This window comes from Xenopus laevis, chromosome 7S, assembly GCF_017654675.1.
Source record: "Xenopus laevis strain J_2021 chromosome 7S, Xenopus_laevis_v10.1, whole genome shotgun sequence".
NCBI lineage: Eukaryota > Metazoa > Chordata > Amphibia > Anura > Pipidae > Xenopus > Xenopus laevis.
The window spans coordinates 50,378,571-50,402,867 of NC_054384.1; the positions used below are offsets into that span (position 1 = coordinate 50,378,571).

Sequence of the window (24,297 nt, forward strand, 5' to 3'; positions counted from 1 at the left end):
AGCCTATATCTTCCCTCCTCTTCCTCTGATTCCAAAAGTAATCCAGAAAATAAAGGAAGAGAGAGTGGAGGTAATTTGTATTGCTCCAGCATGGCCCAGGAGGCCATGGTTTTCCCATTTGATGCAGCTGACTATCGAGGATCCATGGAGTCTAGCAGGCCCGCTGTCAGAGTTCTGTTGAAATTAGTTTCGTCCTTCAAGCCCAAAGTGGTGTCTACTTTCCATATCAGAGATGAAATTTCCTTACCAGCCTTTCTAGAGAATGAAAGCAGTCCACAGTTGAAGGCATTGGATGTGGCAGATAACATTAAAAAATACTGCGAGGTGACTACGCGTTTTAGAAAAGCAGATATACTATTCGTGATACCTGCAAGAAAAAGGAAAGGTGAGGCTGCATCAACTCCAACCATTGCAAAATGGATTAAGAAAATCATACCGAAGGCCTATGCATCACAGGATTATCAGCAGCCGGTGGGAGTTAAAGCACACTCAACAAGGGGGCAGTCAGCATCCTGGGCGGCAGAAGCTGGAACACCACTAGTAGTGATTTGCAGAGCAGCATCATGGTTGTGTCCAGACACGCTCATTTCCCACTAAAAGGTGGATTTGGCATCAGCAGAAAGGTCTCGTTTTGTCTCGAGTGTTCTTAAATCAGCAATGATTAATAAACTGCCATTACATTCATGATGTATCCTGTCTTAATATTTCCCTCCCCATATCTAGGAAGAGCTTGCTACATCCCGGGTAGTACTGAGGAGGAGAGGACCAGGGAAAAGGGAAAATTGTATCATAAATGGATTAGGGAAAATTGTATCTTACTTACCGTGATTTTCCTTTCCTGGTCCTCTCCGTATCAGTATATGCCCAACCCAGACTAGCATGAGGTGAAGCTTGTGACTAGAAGCCGGAGGAAGGTACTGGAGAGGTATTTATGGGCCCAAAAAACTTGTGGGAGGGTTCTTCTGATGGAGGGTAATGGGAGGGGCTATCCCGGGTAGTACTGATACAGAGAGGACCAGGAAAGGAAAATCAAGGTAAGTAAGATATAATTTTCCCTAATCCATTTACTTCCTCTTTGCTTTGTTGTTTTCATTAAGTCTCTCTCCTCAAATTTTTAACATTTTCAATACATCAAAATGTAATCCCTGAGACTCTTCCTATGTTGTTCTTTAAAATGCTTTGACACACTGTGGCCCATTACTCCATCTTTATAATTTCTTACATGTTCATTTATTCAGTCCTTACTGAAGTCCACAGGGACATTCTAGGGAAAAAAAAACCCTTTCCATCTATTTCTCTATTTTTTGGATCTATCAACTTAGTTGATTATCTATTTATTTCTGATGCTCACATACATAAGCTACTTGAAAAAGCATGACCCCCAAAAGTTAATTTTCATTCTCAGCAAATACAATGCAAATTGTATTGCAGGTCTATGAATTGCTTCTACAATTATATAATCTCAGAAATACAATCTAAGGCAAGTGTCATGTGATGACAGCTGCTCTTGTGGCTGAAAACAATTTGCATTTCGTTCCTGTTGCAGTTAAAGGTACATTATTGTATGTCAGGTGATCTCTGAGGGTACATGCAAACCAGTGGAAGTGTATGGGATCAGACAAATCCTTACCCTGTTATTCTGTCTGTGACATCATCCAGCCCAATTACAGGCTGGAGAGCCATCCGATTGCCTGGGCTCCCCAGTGCATCCTTGGGAGAGAGGGTGTGCCTGACTTTGGAGCCAAATGTACAGGGTCTCCAACAGAGCTTAACAGGGGTTCTATGCTGCAGCAGCCAAAGAGGTCCAAATCTGTGGTGTGTGACAGTGCTGCTTAAAAAGTTCCAGGAAGAAATAAAAGAAAAGACTGTATGTCAGGAGCTACCTGGGATTGAACTCTGAACTTTACACTTACAAGCTCCTGCATTATTTCATTGAGCCACTGGAGACCTTTGGATTCTGATTCAACTGGTATGATTAAAGACCTTCTACCTTTTATGTTTGCTCACCTCCTCCTCCTTCTTGCTCTACCAGGTGTTGTTAATTTGATAATTAAGGGCCTTTATAAGCCTGTTACTAATGTTACCCTGTTGCTTGATCATTGAAGCTCCCAAGCTAGATCCTGCATACTCCTTGTTCCTGTGACTCCTGATTCCTGCTTTTGTTCCTGAGATTCCTGCTTTTGTTCCTGAGATTCCTGCTTTTGTTCCTGAGATTCCTGCTTTTGTTCCTGAGATTCCTGCTTTTGTTCCTGAGATTCCTGCTTTTGTTCCTGAGATTCCTGCTTGTTCCTGAGATTCCTGCCTTGTTCCCTGTGCCTTTGTTCTCTGCTACAGTTCCCCTTACCTGCTCTCTGTTTGATCTCCTGGTAATTGACCTTGGCTTGTTTATTGGACTACCCTCTGCCATCAGCCTGCCTCCGACCTCGGCCTGCCATACGGACTTGTTTTGCCATCAGCCTGCCCCCGACCTCAGCCTGTTTCTCGGACTTGCTTTATTGTTGCCTGCCCTTGACCACCAACCTGGTGTAAGAACTTATATTATTTATCTTTTGTTAATCTGTTATATTGCCATACTTTTCATTATTAAAATACTCTTCTGCATAACATGTTTCCGGCCTATCAAAACCTCAAATACCCGCTGTACTCGTGTTATACAGCACCAAGGCTCCTAACTACCAGCCACTCACCTGTGGCCAAGCCTGACAGAATGATCAAGCCATTTAATCAGGAGCCTGCTGGTGACACCTCTGCTGTGCAGTCTGAACTACAACAATCTGCAGAATGGCTTTCCTCCATTAAAAGGTATGAGAGTGAAGATGATTCCTTTCATGATCTACTTGATTTGTGCAAGACGTTTTCTATGGTTTCATTTGTCAAAGAAGCCCCATATAATATGAAAAGCAAGTTAATTATTCTGTTTCTTCTGGGAGGCAAGGCCTTGGAGTGGGCTGAGGCATGTATTGATGAAGAAGCTCATTTTTTAGAGGACCCCTGTTCCTTTTTATCTTTTCTAAAGGCAACATTCACCGGAGATTTGTGGCCAGTTGCTTCCAATTAATTTTTTTCCAAGGAATCTTCTGTTAAACAAACCAAGCCTTTGCAGCTCACCCATCCTGTTCCAAGGTTTTCTAATTTTTGCTCCAAGTTACAAAGACCAAGTACCTGTCAACCTGTTACTACCTTTTCCTATGAAGATTCAGAGGTAGGTGATTCTTTCCAAGTTGATTGGGGGAATATATCGGATGAGGAAGATTTGGAGAATTTCTCTATTGAAGAGGACTGTACAGATTTTTCTGATGAGGAAGATTGGGAAGATGTGGTATCGGATGAGGATGAAATACCTACCGCATTTACCACTAGGTTCAAGGGCCGATCAGTCTCCCAGTGTCAGCCTGTCTTCTACTCTCTACCTACTCCTCAGTCTGCTACCATGTCCGTTACCGATCCTGTATCAGCCTCTCTGAGTCTCAGGCCTGAACCTCAATTTGTTTCTTTTTCTAATATAACTGTGCCAGCTCCCCAGTCTTTTCCAGCCTTTGTGCCTGCATCCCAACGGCTGCCTCAACCTGTGCCACTGCCTGTTCCTGTGCCGGCTCCCCGAAAGCTGCCTGTGCCGGCTCCCAAAAAGCTGCCTGTTCCCGTGCCGGCTCCCCGAAAGCTGCCTCTGTCCATTCTCGTGCCAGCCCTCCAGTCTGCAGCCCCGGTGCCAGCCCTCCAGTCTGCAGCCCCGGTGCCAGCCCTCCAGTCTGCAGCCCCGGTGCCAGCCCTCCAGTCTGCAGCCCCGGTGCCAGCCCTCCAGTCTGCAGCTCCTGTGCCAGCGGTCCCGTCTGCAGCTCCTGTGCCAGCGGTCCCGTCTGCAGCTCCTGTGCCAGTACTTCAGCTTCCAGCCTCTGAGCCAGCAGCCTTGCCGCTTCCAGCCTCTGAGCCAGCAGCCTTGCCGCTTCCAGCCTCTGAGCCAGCAGCCTTGCCGCTTCCAGCCTCTGAGCCAGCAGCCTTGCCGCTTCCAGCCTCTGAGCCAGCAGCCTTGCCGCTTCCAGCCTCTGAGCCAGCAGCCTTGCCGCTTCCAGCCTCTGAGCCAGCAGCCTTGCCGCTTCCAGCCTCTGAGCCAGCAGCCTTGCCGCTTCCAGCCTCTGAGCCAGCAGCCTTGCCGCTTCCAGCCTCCGAGGACCTGTGTACTGTGGCCTCTGGGCCCAAGGACAAATCCACTTCTAGACCTGCCGTACCTGCTACGGGATCTGATAGTTCTGGTGCTCCAGAGTCTACCAGTCTTGTTTCTGTTCATGATGGTCTTCCTGTTGTCCTGGGCAAGCCACCACCTGTAATGGGTGCCTCTGCTGGTCCGCCACCTGTAATGGGTGCCTCTGCTGGTCCGCCACCTGTAATGGGTGCCTCTGCTGGTCCGCCACCTGTAATGGGTGCCTCTGCTGGTCCGCCACCTGTAATGGGTGCCTCTTCTGCTCTGCTGGCTGACTTTGGCGACTCTTCTGATTTGGCTTCCGACCCTGGCGACTCTTCTGATTTGGCTTCCGACCCTGGCGACTCTTCTGATTTGGCTTCCGACCCTGGCGACTCTTCTGATCTGGCTTCCGACTCTTCTGATTTGGCTTCCGACCCTGGCGACTCTTCTGATTTGGCTTCCGACCCTGGCGACTCTTCTGTTACAGCTTCCAACCTGGCTGATGTTCCTGCTCTACTCCCATTTCTGGTAATTTATTTATCCTGTCTCCTGGCTCTGTCCATCCGTTGCTGTGGTACCAGTTCCTGGCAACTCTGCCACTCTGGCTCATGTTCCTGTCAGCCCATCTGTTGTGGTTCCTTTTCTTGGCAGCGGTTCAAGTTCCTGGCGACTCTCCTGCAGTGGCTCATGTTTCTGCCATTCTACCGGTCCTGGTCCTGGCCCCTGATTTTGATGTTCAACAAGTTTTGCCATTTCCTCCACTTGGGTTATTTTTGGAGCAACTCTTTCTTTTTGTCTGTTTTGTTCTAAGATTGAGTTTTTTCATATGTGCTTTTTCTTTATTTCAATTTATCCACATGCCACAATGTTCATGTTTCCTTGCCTTATTCACTATGTACTCTGCTAATCTTAACTATAATATTCTGTTGGACAATATGTAGACTATAATCAAGAACTCTGCTATAAGGGAGGTTCCACCAGATCCTGGGATCCCCCGGTGGTCGATCCTTGAGGGGGGGGGGTAATGTCAGGAGCTACCTGGGATCGAACTCTGAACTTTACACTTACAAGCTCCTGCATTATTTCATTGAGCCACTGGAGACCTTTGGATTCTGATTCGACCTTCTACCTTTTATGTTTGCTCACCTCCTCCTCCTCCTCCTCCTTCTTCTTGCTCTACCAGGTGTTGTTAATTTGATAATTAAGGGCCTTTATAAGCCTGTTACTAATGTTACCCCGTTGCTTGATCATTGAAGCTCCCAAGCTAGATCCTGCATACTCCTTGTTCCTGTGACTCCTGATTCCTGCTTTTGTTCTCTGCTACAGTTCCCCTTACCTGTTCTCTGTTTGATCTCCTGGTAATTGACCTCGGCTTGTTTATTGGACTACCCTCTGCCATCAGCCTGCCTCCGACCTCGGCCTGCCATACGGACTTGTTTTGCCATCAGCCTGCCCCCGACCTCAGCCTGTTTCTCGGACTTGCTTTATTGTTGCCTGCCCTTGACCACCAACCTGGTGTAAGAACTTATATTATTTATCTTTTGTTAATCTGTTATATTGCCATACTTTTCATTATTAAAATACTCTTCTGCATAACATGTTTCCGGCCTATCAAAACCTCAAATACCCGCTGTACTCGTGTTATACAGCACAAAGGCTCCTAACTACCAGCCACTCACCTGTGGCCAAGCCTGACACTGTATTTTGCTCTGCTGGATAAAGTGTGTGAGCATCAGGGAGAGACTGTTTCTATCTCTTGCCTGTGGATAGTTTGGGCACTGTTCCCCAGGGTGAGAACAGGTCTTTCTCGTGTACCTGTCACGTGGGAGCGGCTACTACTTTCAAAGGGAAAGGTACCTTGGGGCAGATAGCGATATCTGGGGACATAAGAGCTCTTTGGAAAGGGACCAGAGTGATTCTGCATTTATCCACCCGGTGTGGGACTGTGGCATTGAGAGACTGTGCCAGAGATTCGTAGTCCATACATGTTTCCCAAAGTAAAAGCTATATTGTGTGATTTGCATTTACAGTTACTAAACACAGTTTATATAAAATTTATATATTGCAAACTGTGTTTTATTTGTCCTAGTGGAAATCCCCTGAGGTGTGCTCCTCAGTTTTCCTTAGGTGGAGGCACTACACTGTAAATCCCAGTTCCCAGTACTTTTCATACGCAAAAGGGACTCAGGGCCCTGGATTGCCAAGGGTTGTTTTTTAAAGAGACAGTAACCAAATAAGGGCTATAGTTAGGTTGTGGAATGCCCTACTGGGTGATGGCAGATTCTATTAATGGCTTGAATGATCAAAGGTTATTATACTAAAATATACAATTAGTATAGCTTATTGGTATATAGTTTATATATGAGTACATGGTAGGTCTCTAAGTTTTATATATTTGCATTGGGGTTTCATTTGGAGGGGTTGAACTTGATGGAGTTTGGTATTTTTTCAACCCGATTTAACTGTAACTATGTAACAGAATGGTAGCTCAAGATTTATTAATAGTCACTTGTTATGATATAAGTTATATGCAGTGGCGGACCTACCGGGGGAGCAGGGGGTGCGAGCGGGCCAGGGCCCGCACCCCCCCAGGGCCCCCCCGGCAGCTCGCTCGCCACTGTAATCCGGCCTGAAAATCGCGTATGGAGGGGGGCCCGGCTGCGCGTCACGCAACAGGGCCCCCCCTCTAGTTACGTTACTATGTTCATTCTGAAAGCATTGTTTTCCTTGAATCCATGTGAATACCTTCGGGAATAAATTGGAACATCAACTGTGAACTAGGCTTGATGCTGTTGTGGCTGAATGGAAGCATATCTCGCCTACAATGTTACAGCGTCTAGTGGAAAGCTTTCCCAAAAGAGCAGAGGCTGGTGTAGAAAGAAAAGATAGGACCAACTTCCTGTTAATACCATTGGTTATAACAAATGTTGGACAGGCTGGTGTCCAGATACATTAGGCCATATGCTATTTATTTTCTTTTTTCATATAAATTGTGCCTTTAAATTTTTTTTTAGAAAATCTTTGTGAATCCTATTGAATAGTGTTATATTTATAATTGTATTCCTTTTGTTGTAAGGCCTACATAAAAGAGAGTTTATTGCACAACAAATATACTGATATAAATACCTGTCCTCTGTCAGCTTCAGAATGGTTGTTGCTCGAGAAGAGAAGACAATGAAAGACATTCTCAGCATAGGACTATTCCAAAATCCAGGAATATAAGAAGAAATAAAATAAAAGACAAATATAAAGCAAATTTGGTCAATGCTTCCAAAAGTGTTTGCCATTAAGGCACTTCTATAATGGTCTTGCAAATCAGAAGAAGCAGAGATATGTTGATTGTGAAGAACATCAGGTGCTAATTCTCTGCTTTTCAAAAACTGACAGCTGGTGACAGACATGTTACTGCAAATGACAGTGTGAGGAGCTGAAATCAGGGTGACTCCTGAAATATTCTGGTGAGTTGACATGTCCACACAGCTAAAACTGGCTGCAGAAAATGGATTTTAGAGCACAAATCTTTGTACCAAGGATATGCTTGTGACATGATCTTTTTAAAGGGCCAGTAACATCTTAACATTTTAAAAAATCAGTTAATTTGTAGGTGTTGGATAATAAGATACAAAGTTACAAACATTAAATTATATAATGGCAGGAAATACTCTTTTTTCATTTGAGGTTTATAGAATATATTCCTGTACAATAAATAGCATATGACATCTGTTATCTGTTTGTGTTAGATCAAAACCATTTGGGCCAGATTCAGTTGATGAGAAAAGTTTTGCTCCCAATTCAGTTCTAGATTTTCCAACAGAGGCAAGTGCAATTTAACAAGAAAAACGTATTTCACTGTTTATCACATGAAGACTGTATTGAAGTCTATGGGAAATACTGGGAAGATAAGTTTTTTCCCCTCCATAAAGAGAACATGGTAACCTTGCTGTAAATTGAAAAGAACATTGCAAATATTCAGATTATTTACAAAATATACTTTGAATTGAATTCAATTTCTGCACAAAAAAAATATTTGCTGGGTTTTTATTGTTTATATAAAAATTATTTTATTTTCTAGTGAATACTTACCTTATGAATTTTTCAGCAAGGCTCTCTACAAACGAATAGATTTCAATCCAGTGGTTTTTGACACTGCCAGACCTGTCAAAGAGTCAAAGAGAAGAGAATTTTGTAAAGAGTTAATTGATTCAGAGGGCAACTATTTAATGTTGCTATTATACTGTTATACTACAGGTATAGGATTCCTTATCTGGAAACCCGATATCCAGAAAGCTCCGAATTACGGAATGGCTGTCTCCCATAGACTCCAAATAATCCAAATTTTTAAAAATGATTTCTTTTTTCTCTGTAATAATAAAACAGTAGCTTGTACTTGATCCCAACTAAGATATAATTAATCCTTATTGGAAGCAAAACCAGCCTATTGGGTTTATTTAATGTTTAAATTAATTTTTAGTAGACTTAAGGTATGAAGACCCAAATTACGGAAAGATCCATTATCCGGAAAACCCCAGGTCCCAAGCATTCTGGATAACAGGTCCCATACCTGTACAAGCATAGAGAATCATTATTAACAGTTATCATGGTCACTATCTAATTTGGGGTTGATTAATGACCATATGTATTTGCAAGGCTTTATATTGTGGCAAAATAAACTTCCTTCTATTTTACCAGAGTGTGACAATCCAAACTGCCTTTATAGGGGTGACATATATGGAATGATGGCCGAGTGCCACCAGCTGTAGTATAAATTAGATATCTTTAAGTCAGATATTAGGTGAAAGGCCAGACTGAATTTGATGAGAAAAGCTTATCACATAATTCATAATAATTGTCTCATAGAGCCAGATGCAATTCACTCTTTAGCTCATGGAAACTATTTTGACATCTATGGGACAAAATAGGAACTGAATTAAGGGAATATTGAATCTCATCCATATATTTTAACTTGATAAACCATGATTTTTTTTTCTCATGGAACAGAGTCTGGCTCAGTGTATTACATTTGAAGATGGAATTCATCAACAGAAGATTACACATTTTCTTTAAAGTGGACATGTCACCTACACATACAAAGCTGTATAATAAAAGTTGATTGCAAATTAAACATGGAATCCAAATTATTTTTTTTTCATTAAAGCATGCATACCTGTTATAAAGATGTTTAAATATGTGAGTTGTCCAAGTTCCTAAACCGCGTCTACCTAACACCCCACAGACTGGCCCGGATCTACCCAGGCTGCCCTGATGTTTGCCCCAAATGTAATCGTGATCAAGGTACTTATAAGCATGTATTCTGGGACTGTCCTGAAATACAGAGATTCTGGGGGGAGATAATGCAGTTTGCTGGCACTAAACTTGGACTTCCTAATGTGTGTTCGCCGGAACTTTGCTTACTGGGAATAACAGAAGGATTGGATCTGGGCTCCAGTGAACGAATATGCTTATTACAACTGGTACATTTTGCAAAAAAGGCCATCCTGATGAACTGGAAGGCGACCGCACCTCCATCTCTACGCTTCTGGAAAAAACTGATCAATAATGTCCTCCCCAGCCAAAAGCTAACCTACCAAGCAAGAGGTTGCCCAGGTAAATTTGGGAAAATTTGGAACGCCTGGTTGGGTGCAGATCGGACACCTTGAATCACTTGCCTTTGCTTTACAGTAGGCATCATGGGACTATGCTTGCAGGGAGTGATGACCTTAGGCCTCTGAGTGTACAAGGATAAATGACGACCGCAGTGCTTACTATAATAAAGGATTGTTTATTTTGGATTGTTCACACAAACAGATCTGCTGAATATGAGACCCATCCCTTCTTTTCTCTTCCTTCACTCTCTTCTTCTCTTTTCTCTTTTTTCTCTCTTCGGTGACTTCCGAAGTCTGGTCTCTCTTGGGACCTTTCCTCTTCTTTTCTCTGTTAATGGATGTTTAAATTCAATAAAGAGAATCTTTTAAAAAAAAAATATGTGAGTTGTCAATCAAATATTACATGCATAGAGGTGGGGCAGTCAATGACTTTCACTTTCCATTCAGCACTTCCTAAATGTCACTGCCCTCCTTACTACCCCCCCCCTTAGGCTCTGTAATTGTGTAGGGAACTGTGTATGTGCATTAGGTCCCCCATTCTAACGCATACACAAGATTTTGGGGTGATACACAAATTGTCTTAATAACTGTCCACGAAATGGCTCCTGCCTGCTTGCTGTGGCTGTATAATTCCAAGATCGAAGGAAACAAATGTAAATAATAAATTTAATGTAAAAGTAAATTTGCTCAACTAACATGATAGAAAATAATTTGGAATTATTTCTTAGGGTGGCAGGTCTCCTTTAAAACATACAAAAGTCAATGGCTTGAGTAGAAAGCTGGTTTACAGCACTTTCTTGTGCTTCTTCAGACAAAAAAATAAGTTTTAGTCACTTTAGAATCCAAACATAGAATGATTTTAAATAAATATGTTATCACCTGGACACCATTTGTTGTTTTAAAAGTAAGGGGATATCTATAGCTATAGATAACTCATTTGATAATTCATTTGTTTTTATTCATGGTGGATAATCAGAAAACAATCATGTATATCTTCTGATTATAGTATCTGATTATAGTTTAATTACATCTAGCTCATGCATGCATACAGCTCATTATTCTTTTTGCTCCATGTTCATTGTTAACAAATCAATATACAATTTGAAATTTCAGGTGTTTCCTATAAGAGGAGGCAGAACAGTGCGCACAATTTGCCTATGGATGCAGGGTAATCCTGGAGCTACTGCCACCATCGAAAATGAGAGTGTTACATGGTGCCTACAGCTGTTTGCATCACTTGCCACTGACAACACTGAGAGATTTGGATTCAGTACTGGAAATGGCAACACCCAAACGCTACATTGTCATTTCATGGCCACAATTGTACTGGAAATGTAGGGAGAAATATAGTACTTTATGAGTAGAAATATGGCATCTTAATGGGTGGCTCACACCTACCATTCCACCTTTTCCTCCAACGCCCAGGGTACCTCCATATTGGTCCGCAAAGGGGTGCAATTTGAGCTGATAGACTTAGTCACTGACCACTATGGCCGATACCTACTTATGGCATGCACAATAGCATACCAAGATATAACCATAGTTAATATCTATATGCCCCCACCATTTGACAGTACCTTACTGGATACCATAATGGGAAAGATAGCAAATTTTCCACCATCACCAATGCTCCTTATGAGAGATTTCTATGCCTTAGTAAACCCTCTAATAGACAGACTGACCCCGGGTCCACACACTACACCAAAATTCTCTCGCTGGATCCAGGCTATGGACCTCACTGACATCTGGCGCTGGAAAAACCCAGATAAACGAGAGTACTCATGTTTTTCGGCCACCTACAACAGCCTTTCCCGCATTGATCTGGCCCTAGCCACAGCAGATCTATTACCCTTGGTGGCCACGGTAGAATACCTGCCTAGAGCTATATCCGACCACTCACCCCTATTGGTGCAGCTCAGCTTCACCCCAGGACCTGGCGAATGCCTTTGGCGACTCAGCCCATTGTGGCTTTCACAGCCAAATGTTGCAGAAGCAAACGAGGCTGCCCTTACAGAATATTGGGAACTAAATAACGGCACTGCATCCTCAGGTATTGTGTGGGAGGCTTGTAAAGCCACAATGAGGGTTGCACTAACCACAGCAATTAAGGCGGCTAGAGTGGAGGCAGCAAGGGAGTTGGAAGAGAGGCAGAGAGTGTCAGCTGAGGCAGAAAGAAACTACATAGAAAAAGTGGGGCCTGACACGCTCGGTGCCCTCAGAGCAGCACAAACTGCTGTAGAAGAAGCTAGAATCAAAACGACCCAAAAGAGGCTGTTATATGCTACTCAGAGAACATTCGACAAAGGGGAAAAGAATGGGAAAATCCTAGCTTATCTTTCCAGGTCCCAAACCCCAACCAATACTATCCCCAAAATTGTCTCCCCCTCAGGTGTCACGGTCATGAACCCCTCCCAAATAGCTAACTCCTTTGCTGAGTACTACCAAGACTTATATGCCTCCAAAGTCACTTACACAGCAGATCAATTAACAGCCTATCTTGATGCTATAACTTTCCCCCGGCTGACACCACACTCAGTCACCTCCTTAAATGCACCCATTACCCTAGTGAAGGTGTAGGACGCAATTGCCTCCCTTCACCCCAACAAGACACCCAGCCCAGATGGCTTCCCCTCAGACTGGTATAAAACTTCCAAAGAACTCCTCTTCCCCAGGCTACATAAAATCCTAACCGATGCCACAGAGGAGAACCAGCTCCCCCCCTCATTTAGCGAGGCACTGATAGTGGTGATTCTGAAAGAAGGGAAGGATCCCCTTAATTGCGGATCCTACAGGCCTATCTCCCTTCTCAATACGGATGCCAATGTGTTTGCAAAAGTACTGGCCACTAGGCTTAAACAGGTGATAGAAGAAATTATAGAACCAGACCAAACTGGATTCATGCCAAGTAGATCTACCAATCTCAATATTCACAGGCTATTCACAAACATACATGCAAAACATAGCAATCAAGGATCACGTATCATAGTGTCCCTAGATGCAGCTAAGGCCTTTGATTCTGTGGAATGGGTATACCTTTGGGGAATATTGAAGAAATTTGGTCTGGGGGACCAATTTATCCAATGGGTGAAGCTACTATATAAGCAACCAACAGTAAGAGTAAGATCCAATGGCTACTTATCATCAACTTTCAACCTGTACAGAGGCACTCGACAAGGGTGCCCCCTATCACCGCTTCTCTTTGCTATAGCGATAGAGCCCCTGGCAATCCTGATTCGTCAGGCCAAGAATATCACAGGGCTCCTCCTGGGGAGATTGGAGGAACGCATATCCCTATACGCCGATGACATACTATTATACCTGGACAACTCGGGTGACTCCCTACAGGAGGTCCTGCAAATAATGGACCGGTTTGGTCAATTCTCAGGCCCAAGGATCAACTGGGGGAAATCCAGCATTTTTCCTATTGACAAGGACACTGACCCTAACTCATTCCGCCCCACCCCTCTAGTCTGTGTGGACTCCTTCAAATATCTGGGTATCACTATACATAGAAGCCTTGATGCCTTCATACCCTCAAACCTAGAGCCAATTCTGCTCAACATGAAAGAGAAACTAAAGGTGTGGGCAAACCTCCCCATATCAATTTGGGGTAGGATCAATCTCCTAAAAATGGTATTCCTTAATAAGTTCCTCTATATCTTCCATAATTCCCCTGTTCTCATCCCCCGTACATTTTGCACATCTATAGACACCATGCAAACAGCCTTTCTCTGGGCAAACAAACCCCCCAGATTTGCTAGAGCCAAACTACGAGCTTTTGTCAGGGAGGGGGGCTAGGTCTCCCACACTGGTATTTTTACTCCCTGGCTGCTCAGATCTACTTAATACACTGGTGGCTTAACCCAGACCCAAACAATCCGAATTTCCCCCTCCAGGCCATTCTGGCAAGCTCCATAGAGTCGCTTGCCTGCATCCCATTCCGCAAGCTCTGCGACATTCACACAGACCATACAGTCATAATTACACCCTTCAAAGCATGGATGAGAGTACTCAAAATCTTTACGTTAAAGTCTCCCCTTCTCTCAACAAACCTACCACTACAGGGAAACTCCTTTCTCCCACACCTGCAGAACATAGCGGAATACAAAATCTGGCCGCACTGGGGCATACGAACACTGGGGAATTTGCTCGAGGATGGGAAAATTCTCCCCAGGAACGAGATAAATCATACTCACACTCACCAGGTCCTCCCCTGGTTCTCTTACTTTGAACTGAGACTAGCTCTGCAAACACAATTGCAGGGAAACAATATTCCCCTTACAATTACAAAAATAGAATCAACCCTAAGGGCTGCCACAACTAAGAAACTAGTCACCATGCTATAAGCATGTCTCCAATCTACTATCAAATCCCCATTAAATACAGCAGGGGCCACCTGGACTAGGGACATCCCAGATCTGGAGGAGGATGATTGGGAAGAGGCAACGGATAGGGCCTATGATTACCTGGTCTCTACCAAAGACAAGTTAATCCAATTCAAAATTCTACATAGACTCCATCTAACCCCAACCCTGCTGTTCTGCATGAACAGATGTGAATCATTCCAAATGCCCCAAGTGCAGCATGGCAGAATTTGGTCATGCCCTATAATTCAAGCATTCTGGTCACAAGTCCTAATTTATATTCAGGGGAAAACAACACTCCCCAAACTACTGACTCCCGAGGTATGTCTTTTAGTTGTAATAGATGAGGTCACATCAAGGGCAGCAATGAGAATTTTATATCGCACTCTACTGTTCTATGCAAGGAATTGTGTTCTCCTGAATTGGATGTCCCCCCCAGCCCCCAACACTCCAAGGCTGGCTTAACCTAATAAAGATAACACTCCCGCTGATACAACTTACCTATGCGGCATGAGGGTGCCCCCAAAATTATGAAGTGGTGTGGCAGGGGCTGATTAGATGTTAAATGAGGCCTATTATCAGTTGTATTTTTCATGTATCTGTCTTTCCAAGACCTCAAAAATTCAAAATCCACTTGCATATTAAAGAGTGAATTCTGAGCTACCACTCAAAATGACTGTTTATTACAAATGGTATAGCTTGCATAACTCAAACTGATTAAACACAATTTATTGTTTTATAAAAAAAATGTTAATGGTGTGTGTGCATTTGTGTATTTATGCCAATACAAACACAACTTTTTATTTTACTTCTTTTACAGTATATTGGATCATTACATTCCTATAAGGAAAAAGTCTAGCAAATTCACTGTTTTTAAACAGTTTATATATATTCGAGGGCTGACTATAGTATCCCCAAAATGGTTCCATTTATGTTTACCACAGCAGCTCTCACATTGCCAAAGCCTTATACTCATTCTGACAAAAAGTTACAGGGATTTGCAGTTTTTTTGGAAACGTTAACAACATTTTCTGGCTTTAACAAAGCCAGGAATTATATTTTAAAAAGCAGCAAACATGCTCCTGGATAAAACAAGGATACATAAAAGGATATCAAGTCTGTTTTTAAGAACATCCATAAATGTCAAGGTTGTGCCTCTTTTAACTTGAATAACTTAAATGTAGGAAAGAAGAGTGTTTATGGGGGTTCAGTGGTCAAGACCTCATCTATACCCTTGCATCTTTGTGCCTCCACTAGATGAAGATGTATTGTAATTACATGATAAACTACGGCAAGCAATAGGTTTTTTTGCCAAAACATTTTCATAATGGCTGTCAAATTCTTGCTTAGGACAGAAAAAAGTTCCACACCTCCAAGAACTAAAAAGATAGTTTAAAGGATTTTTTAACTGTGAAAATGTGATTTTTAGGTGACATCACATGAAACATATCAAGTTGTGAAAAATGTGTTTTTAGAATGTTAGCAACTTTGTCCTTTGGGTCTAGTCACCATTACACTCAGTTTAACAGCAGTGCAAAGAGAAGACCACAAAGGGCATTGGCACACAAAATAATTTAGGAGTGTGGTTAACAGGGGCAGTGCTATATTACCCTGCCATTGCTCACTACTAGTTATTAGCAAATCTGTCCTATTGCTATTGAAAATTTGTGAAACTGTGAAAACATTTGCAAATTAAAGTCAATGGGTGTTTTTTCTTATGGCAACTTTTTTGTCCAAATGCATTAAAGTCAATGGGTGTTTTTTCTTATGGGCATTTTTTTCCCGATAAATTTTTCCATGGCAAATTTTTGCCGCAGTTTCATGAAAAAATGTGCATATGACGCAATTCCAAATTTTACCGCAAATCCATGACTGGCGAATAAATTTGCTAATTAATACTTACTACATCAATTATAGTTGAAAAATAGAACAGTGCTGTATTGTTGGGCACAATAATACCAACACAATATCGTTATTAAACAGGTTTGCAGTCCATTTTTTGTGTCCCTTTATTTGGCAATACCCGAAATAACATTATAAAAAATGTACAAAATGTACATATAGTAACAATATTAGCAGCTTTCAAATACAAGGGGCGTCCCCCTTAATTAAAATGTACAGTACCATCGATATAACAGGTATAAGTTAGATTATCCCCTATCACAAAACTTCTAAACAAGCTGTGAACTATTGCACAAAAATACCAACAATATATACTCAACACTCCTCAGGAGTTCAAATGACTCCTCCTCTGAGCCTTAATATAATTTAAATTCCTGCCAAGCAGGCATAAACTTTAACACAAATTGTGAGTTATAGTTCAACAATATGCAGTAAAGGAACCTTCCTCCATGCCTATGTGTATGCCTGCTACATGGGCATAATCCTTCTCTATTACTCGAGGCGTGGGTCCCCCTATAATTGACGACATTCTGTTATTGTGGCCTGGTGGGGGAACCTGGGTGCACATCCTGCACCCAGGCCCATTCAGTACTAGTTGTGCAACTGACAGTATATATTGGGAAAAATATTCATAAAGTTGGGGAGAGACTATTGGAGCATAAGTGAATGATTATCAATAAGTATGATAGAAGTCCAGTTTAACAGCACTTTTGGAGTACCCATTTGGGTGATACTGATGAATTACAATCATGGGGCATTGAGTAAGTTAAATGCTCCAGCGGGGGGGGGGGGGGTTGGATGATAGACCGGGACAGGTTAATACTGCAGAGATAGATGAGGTGGATTATTTTGATGGAGGGATGAATGAGGATATTTCATATAAACCTTTCCTATGAGATTTGAAGGTATCTCACATTATTAGCTGGATAATGTTCTGGTTTAGTAAAAGTTTGCCATCCTTTTATGTAATACAAATGTTTAATGCATATGTACGCCATCTTTTTATGTAACACAAATGTTTAATGCATATGTTATTGAATGTGGATACACGTTACATATTATGGTTAGTATAATAGTTTAATTAATATTAATTATTAAACTAATATTTAAATTCGCTAGGTAGTCTGGGTATTGCAAGGGATAACATAAGAACATAAAAGTCACATGTTTAGGACCCAGAGGAAGCTAAATCCAGCGAAACATACGTCAGAGTGTGACCCAAGTAACAGCATATTGAGGGTGTCAGTGTGGATGGTGGTGATTGGAAGTTGATGTAAGGACATGCCATGGTAAAGCAAGTATATGACATCTGAACGTATGCTATATAAAGTTAGAGCAGCATCATCCCTATGGAGAAATTAGTCCAAAATTTGGGAAGAGAGGTGTGTGAAAATCTAATTGTGCAACCAACTGACTGAATATTATGGATACGCATATCACAGAGAATTTGTAACCTGGTTGCTATTTAGACACATAGATGAGAATCCTCTCTACCCCCTCCACGGTACAAGGGAATGGCCCTTTGTTTATAATATGATGTGAAGTTTGGGGAGAGACTAATGTGCTTGAGTGGATGCTAACAAAGACTTAATCACACTGTGAGGTGTGTAGTTTGAGTAAAGCACCTCAATATCAAAATACAATCAATAAGAATTGAATCTTTCCTTTAATCTTTCCTTTACTTTTTGCCTTTGGTATAATCTGTTTTTCAGACATTCTTGAAAATGGCTGAAGATCAACTCAAATGTTACATTTTTTTACAACATTATATTTCCCCCTGCTACAAAGACAAAAATGCTCCTTAGTGCTCATGCAGATAACATGAACAATGTCTGTTTGCACTCTTTAAAAAATGTCCTGCATGAGTGAAGACCACAGCATCAGAAAACACAGGCCATCATTGTCTTCACCTCTGACATAGGGCCCCAATGTGGCCTTCATCTGCTGCCACTCTGTAACACGAGCATCTCAATGATACACAAGTTAAGGGATGGGGTCGCAAATGTGTATTTAAAATAAATCTTTATCATTAGGCAAATTGCTATTGTTTAGTTTACATCTTTAAATCTTTTCCCCTTTCTGCATTAACCTAAGTTTATAAAGGGGCACCTTAAGATAACTGTTCAAAGTGGAATATATAAGCTGTGCATCCTTTGAAGCAGGGGACTACTTGATTTGACTCTAATGGTATATTATTTAGACACATTAGTAACATTTTACACCATGGGGGGAATTCACAAAAGTGCAGTAAACTGAAACTGGCGTAAGAAATACTAGGTTATATTCAATTCCATGAGATAATGCTATTTTATGGTTTTCCACATGAAAAAGTATAGATGAGACTTAATTTGAGAAGAAACAACTTTTCTCATTATTCAGTTTCAGATTTCTCCCATACACATCTATAAACAGTGATAAACAGTGAGACAAGTTAAATTGCATCTGGCTTTATGTTGAAATGTGGAATGGAATTAGGAGATAAGCTTTTCTCATAAAATTCAATTTGGCCCATTACCTAATTTAATGATATTTTTTTCATACAGCTGGCTGTATGTGACTATACCGGTGGGCCATGATTTCATATATGGTACCCCTATAAAAGTCAGTTGGACTGTCACATTCTGGTACAATAAAATTAAGTTTAATTTGTCTGAATATAAAACCTCCATGACCAGTGGTCTCCACTTGGAAATGCACATGGTCATTAATCAACCCCCTTTCACGTCAAACTGAATCTCGTCCATTATTAAAGTTAAACTGAAGTTAAAACAGTGTCAGATTCACAAAAGTTTTAATCTCCTTCATGAATATGGCAGTTTTGTACACTATATTTTTATTCCAGAATTACACTTTAGTTAATACTGAATAACAATTTTCTCTGTACACCAAGATAAAATAGTTGTATGTTTTTGGGTTAAAGCCATTATGCTGGTGGTGTTAATGTCAAATTAAGAAAGATGGAATTAAAATGGCTAAAATATTTTGGTATAGGGTAGCATAAAAACCAAAAACATTATTTTCAGACAATTGTGAATTTGTCATTTAATGATTTTCTGCCATAAATTAATATTTTAATTCAATTTAACACCAAATTCATATTAAAGGGATACTGTCATGGGAAATTTTTTTTTTTTCAAAATAAATCAGTTAATAGTGCTGTGTCACTGCTCTGCTTGTGTGTGCCCTACTCTGCCTGTGTGTGCCCTGCTCTGCTTGTGTGTGCCCTGCTCTGCCTGTGTGTGACATATTCTTCCTGTGTGTGCCCTGCTCTGCCTGTGTGCACCCTGCTTGACTGTGTGCGCCCTGCTCTGCCTGTGTGTGCCCTGCTCTGCCTGTGTGTGACATATTCTGCAGTGTGTGCCATGCTCTGCCTGTGTGTGGCCTGTTCTGCCTGTGTGTGCCCTGCTCTGCCTGTTTGTGCCTTGCTCTGCATGTTTGTGCCATGATCTGCCTGTGTTTGCCCTGCTCTGCCTGTGTGTGCCCTGCTCTGCCTGTGTGTGCCCTACTCTGCCTGTGTGTGCCCTGCTCTGCCTGTTTATTTCATGCTCTGCGTGCGTGTGCCATGCTCTGCCTGCGTGTTATATACTCTGCTTGTGTGTGCCATGGTCTGAGACCCAGACTGAAACTGTCCACATTGTTCACCTGTTCACACTGTATACAAAATGCTAATGGGGCACCAGCACTGTGTCACTGTATATAGTACATCTTAGAGTGGTCCTGATAGGTTTCCCTGTCTCTTGCTCTGTTCTACCTTCCATATGCTGCCTGTGTGTGCCCTGCTCTGCCTGTTTGTGCCCTGCTTTGCCTGTGTGTACCCTGCTCTGCCTGTGTGTTCCCTGCTCTGCTTGTGTGTGCCCTGCTCTGCCTGTTTGTGCCATGCTCTGCCTGTGTGTGCCCTGCTTTGCCTGTGTGTGCCAGCTCTGCCTGTGTGTGCCCTGCTCTGCCCGTGTGTGCCCTGCTCTGCCTGTGTGTGCCCTGCTCTGCCTGTTTGTGCCATGCTCTGCCTGTGTGTTCCCTGCTCTGCCCGTGTGTGCCAAGCTCTGCCTGTGTGTGCCCTGCTCTGCCTGTGTGTGCACTGCTCTGCCTGTGTGTGCCCTGTTCTGCCTGTGTGCCATGCTCTGCCTGTGTGCCCTGTTCTGCCTGTGTGTGCCCTGCTCTGCTTGTGTGTGCCCTGCTCTGCTTGTGTGTACCCTGCTCTGCTTGTGTGTACCCTTCTCTGCCTGTGTGTGACATATTTTTCCTGTGTGTGCCCTGCTCTGCCTGTGTGTACCCTGCTTGACTGTGTGTGCCCTGCTCTGCCTGTGTGTGCCCTGCTCTGCCTGTGTGTGACATATTCTGCAGTGTGTGCCATGCTCTGCCTGTGTGTGGCCTATTCTGCCTGTGTGTGCCCTGCTCTGCCTGTTTGTGCCATGCTCTGCCTGTATGTGCCCTGCTCTGCCTGTGTGTGCCCTGTTCTGCCTGTGTGCCCTGCTCTGCTTGTGTGTGCCCTGCTCTGCTTGTGTGTGCCCTGTTCTGCTTGTGTGTACCCTGCTCTGCCTGTGTGTACCCTGCTCTGCCTGTGTGTGACATATTCTTCCTGTGTGTGCCCTGCTCTGCCTGTGTGTGCCCTGCTCTGCCTGTTTGTGCCATGCTCTGCCTTTGTTTGCCCTGCTCTGCCTGTCTGTGCCATGCTCTGCCTGTATGTGCCCTGCTCTGCCTGTGTGCGCACCTTGCTCTGCCTGTTTGTGCCATGCTCTGCCTCTGTGTGCCATGCTCTGCCTCTGTGTGCCATGCTCTGGCTTTGTGCCCTGCTCTGGCTTTATGCCCTGCTCTGCCTATTTGTGCCATGATCTGCCTGTTTGTGGCATGCTATGTCTGTGTGTGCCCTGCTCTTCCCTGTGTGTGCCATGCTCTGCCTCTGTGTGCCCTGCTCTGCCTGTGTGTGGCCTGCTCTGCCTGTGTGTGCCATGCTTTGCCTCTGTGTGCCCTGCTCTGCCTGTGTGTGGCCTGCTCTGCCTGTGTGTGCCCTGCTCTGCCTCCTGTTTGTGCCCTGCTCTACCTGTGTGTGCCCTGCTCTGCCTGTGTGTGCCATGCTCTGCCTGTGTGTGACATATTCTGCAGTGTGTGCCATGCTCTGCCTGTGTGTGGCCTGTTCTGCCTGTGAGTGCCTTGCTCTGCCTGTGTGTGCCTTGCTCTGCCTGTTTGTGCCTTGCTCTGCATGTTTGTGCCATGATCTGCCTGTGTTTGCCCTGCTCTGCCTGTGTGTGCCCTGCTCTGCCTGTGTGTGCCCTGCTCTGCCTGTGTGCCCTGCTCTGCCTGTTTATGCCATGCCCTGCCTGTGTGTGCCCTGCTCTGCCTGTTTGTGCCATGCTTTGCCTGTGTGCCCTGCTCTGCCTTTGTGTGCCCTGCTCTGCCTGTTTGTGCACTGCTCTGCCTGCGTGTTCCCTGCTCTGCCTGCGTGTGCCCTGCTCTGCCTGTGTGTGCCCTACTCTGCCTGTGTGTGCCCTGCTCTGCCTGTGTGTGCCCTGCTCTGCCTGTTTATTCCATGCTCTGCCTGCGTGTGCCATGCTCTGCCTGCATGTGCCATGCTCTGCCTGCATGTTAAATACTCTGTCTGTGTGTGCCCTACTTTGCCTGTGGGACATAAGCCTAGTATTTGTTCTTGGGGTTTGTTAGTATTTGGATAAAAATTATTGTTAGGGGCCCCTAAGCAGTTTAATCATGTGCTGGGGGTGCTGTGTTATCCAAGGGGAAGACGAAGCATATGAATTTAAGGTTATGTCTTCATATGACAACTTTTTTCACATATAAGTAATAAATGATATCCCTGCAGTGAGCAAAAACCATTTGGTTTTTTGGTGTGCTACCACAATTAATGTGGACATGATCTTGTGGTAACATGGGTGTGGTTTAAAGTGGGTGTGGTTTAAAAACAGGGAGTGGTCAACACTGGCTTCCATTATTTGCACTCCACTATGTAGGCTGGAAGAATTTCGGCTCTCAGTACCACAGAAGTTTGACAGCACTGCTCTAGATACGTATACACAAAAATGCAGTTTTTTTGGGCATGACAAAGGCAGTTGTATTCTATAGAAATCGGGAAAAAGGAATCAGATTTAATGTCAGAATGTAAACAAATAAAGGCATATTTCCTGACTATGTCAACACTGGGAATAGCATAACCCTAGGGCTCATTGGCCCAAACTTTTATTCATAAAATTTAGCTTTTCATTTATAATATTTGGATAAAATTATCAGGTATTGTGCTTTAAACCAAACATATACCAGAATAGACAGAATAGAAGGCACATAATTGTTCCCTATATAACCTATGGGTCTGTGAAACCACACAGACACAAACTGGTTGTTATGGAAGCAGACTTGCAAGCACAGCAAATGAGAAGGACCACAAATTACTGCCCTTAATTTGATGAACATCATATTTGACTAAAGCATATATCTGGCAGTTAAATGGAGCAGTAGGGATGTTGTTTACCCTGCATTAACCCCTTGTCTGCCACTGCCAGCATGTTCCAAAAGCATAGGGTACATTTCAGGAATCCCTTTTAAATGTGAAGTTATACACATACACACCACACACAAATGAAAAATACGGTTATTTTTTCAGAAAAGGAGTAACCCTAACCTAGGACAGTAATTAGCCCTCTTAGAGCTGATAATCACTGTCTAAACCACGTGAAATCAGAGCACAAAAACATTTGTCTGCAACACTGTGTGAAGTGGCTGAATGTGTTCTGGTGGAACTTGCAGCCTTCCTGTTTTTGTGTTAGCGGCTGGAGATTTTTGGAATTGTGTGTAAACACACCACACAAGCGCTGATGCAGCATCATGTCACCAGTAAAGGAATCCAACAAAGGAAGTTTTATGTTTGCCAGTGTGAACTCTCCTCTCTCTCTCTGTTGGAGGTAAAGTTGCTGTACCGCTTCTTTGTAATCAGCTTCATTGTAGTCAGCTTGAAAAAGGAACTAAAATGTTCTAAAAGCTTGCTATGATAATTTTAGTTAGCCAATAAAGGTATCACCTTTATACCACTTTTGTTATTTTTAATTTCAAAAGGTTTGCCCTGTAACATCTCTCTGTCGGACAAATGCTTTTACAAGTTAACAGTTACTTTCAATTACATTTCATAATTTAAAGCTATAGCAAGTTATGTGCCAAGAGACAATCCACAGGAGTTTTTGTGTCTCCTCACATTTTGAATAGCTGCTTAAGGCCACTTTATTAAAATTCTGTTGCAGTCCTTGAATAACCTGCATCTAGCACCTTATCTTTATCCTTGTGTTGCTGTCTACTATATACTAATCTTTCTACTAGAAATGAGGATTAACCTACAGTTTGTGTTTCTCAGAATTTCTACCGTATGTTTTAGAAGCTGTCTCGCATGGAATCCGTAGTCTGTCTATATTAAGGTTCCCTGTTTTTCTGTCTTTTAATGCCCTGTTACATCTTACCTCATCGTGCCCTCATTCTAACAGTTGAAGAGAGAAAAAATGCAGCACCTCTTGTTTGCAAAATGTCAAAATTTATTTAACCCTTTAACCGCCAAGCACGTACGGCGTACGTGCTGGCGGTTCAGGGCTCAGGCTGCCAAGAACGTACCTCGTACATTCTATTGCAGCTGAGCCCTTCTCTCTGCATCGGCGGCTTTTGCCGCCTCTGCAGAGAGTCAGGAGGGTAGACAGCCCCCTGGGCAACGTGGCTGGGGGGCTGTCAAGTCGGATCTGCGACGCGATTGTCGCAGATCCGACTTCAAAGTAGCAGAAGCGCAATGTAAGCGCTGCTGCTGCTGGCTTACCTCCTCCTCGTCGCACCACCCGCCCACTCACTTCCTGCTGCGCAGTAACTCTGCAGACACGCTGCCAGGAGTCCTCCTTCGGTTCCAGCGATCCTCCTGCTACAAAAACGGTAAGTGCACTTTTTTTACACACTTACCTGCACTTACACATACCTACAGTACATTTATACACTTACATAAACATTTTAGTAAAAATTTGTATTTTTTATTTTTTTATTTTAGCACACTTGGTCGATTTCGTACACTTATTTACACTTAATTACATGTATTTGCACACTCAGACAACTTTTATTAGTGCACAAATATGTATACACAAAAACTCACAAACAGGTGTTTTTTTTTTTTTTACTTATTCATTGTACTGTTTGTTTTGCCTAAAAGCATGTTATTTTGACAGCGTGACTATTGGATAATTGATTTCGGCCACTAATTACGCTGTCGGATCAATTATTTTGT

At 43.0% G+C, this 24,297-nt stretch overlaps 1 pseudogene; it reads right to left on the reverse strand.

Moving 5' to 3' along the window:
- Positions 1-24,297, reverse strand: part of LOC108697219 — a 131,864-nt pseudogene that overhangs the window by 75,269 nt on the left and 32,298 nt on the right.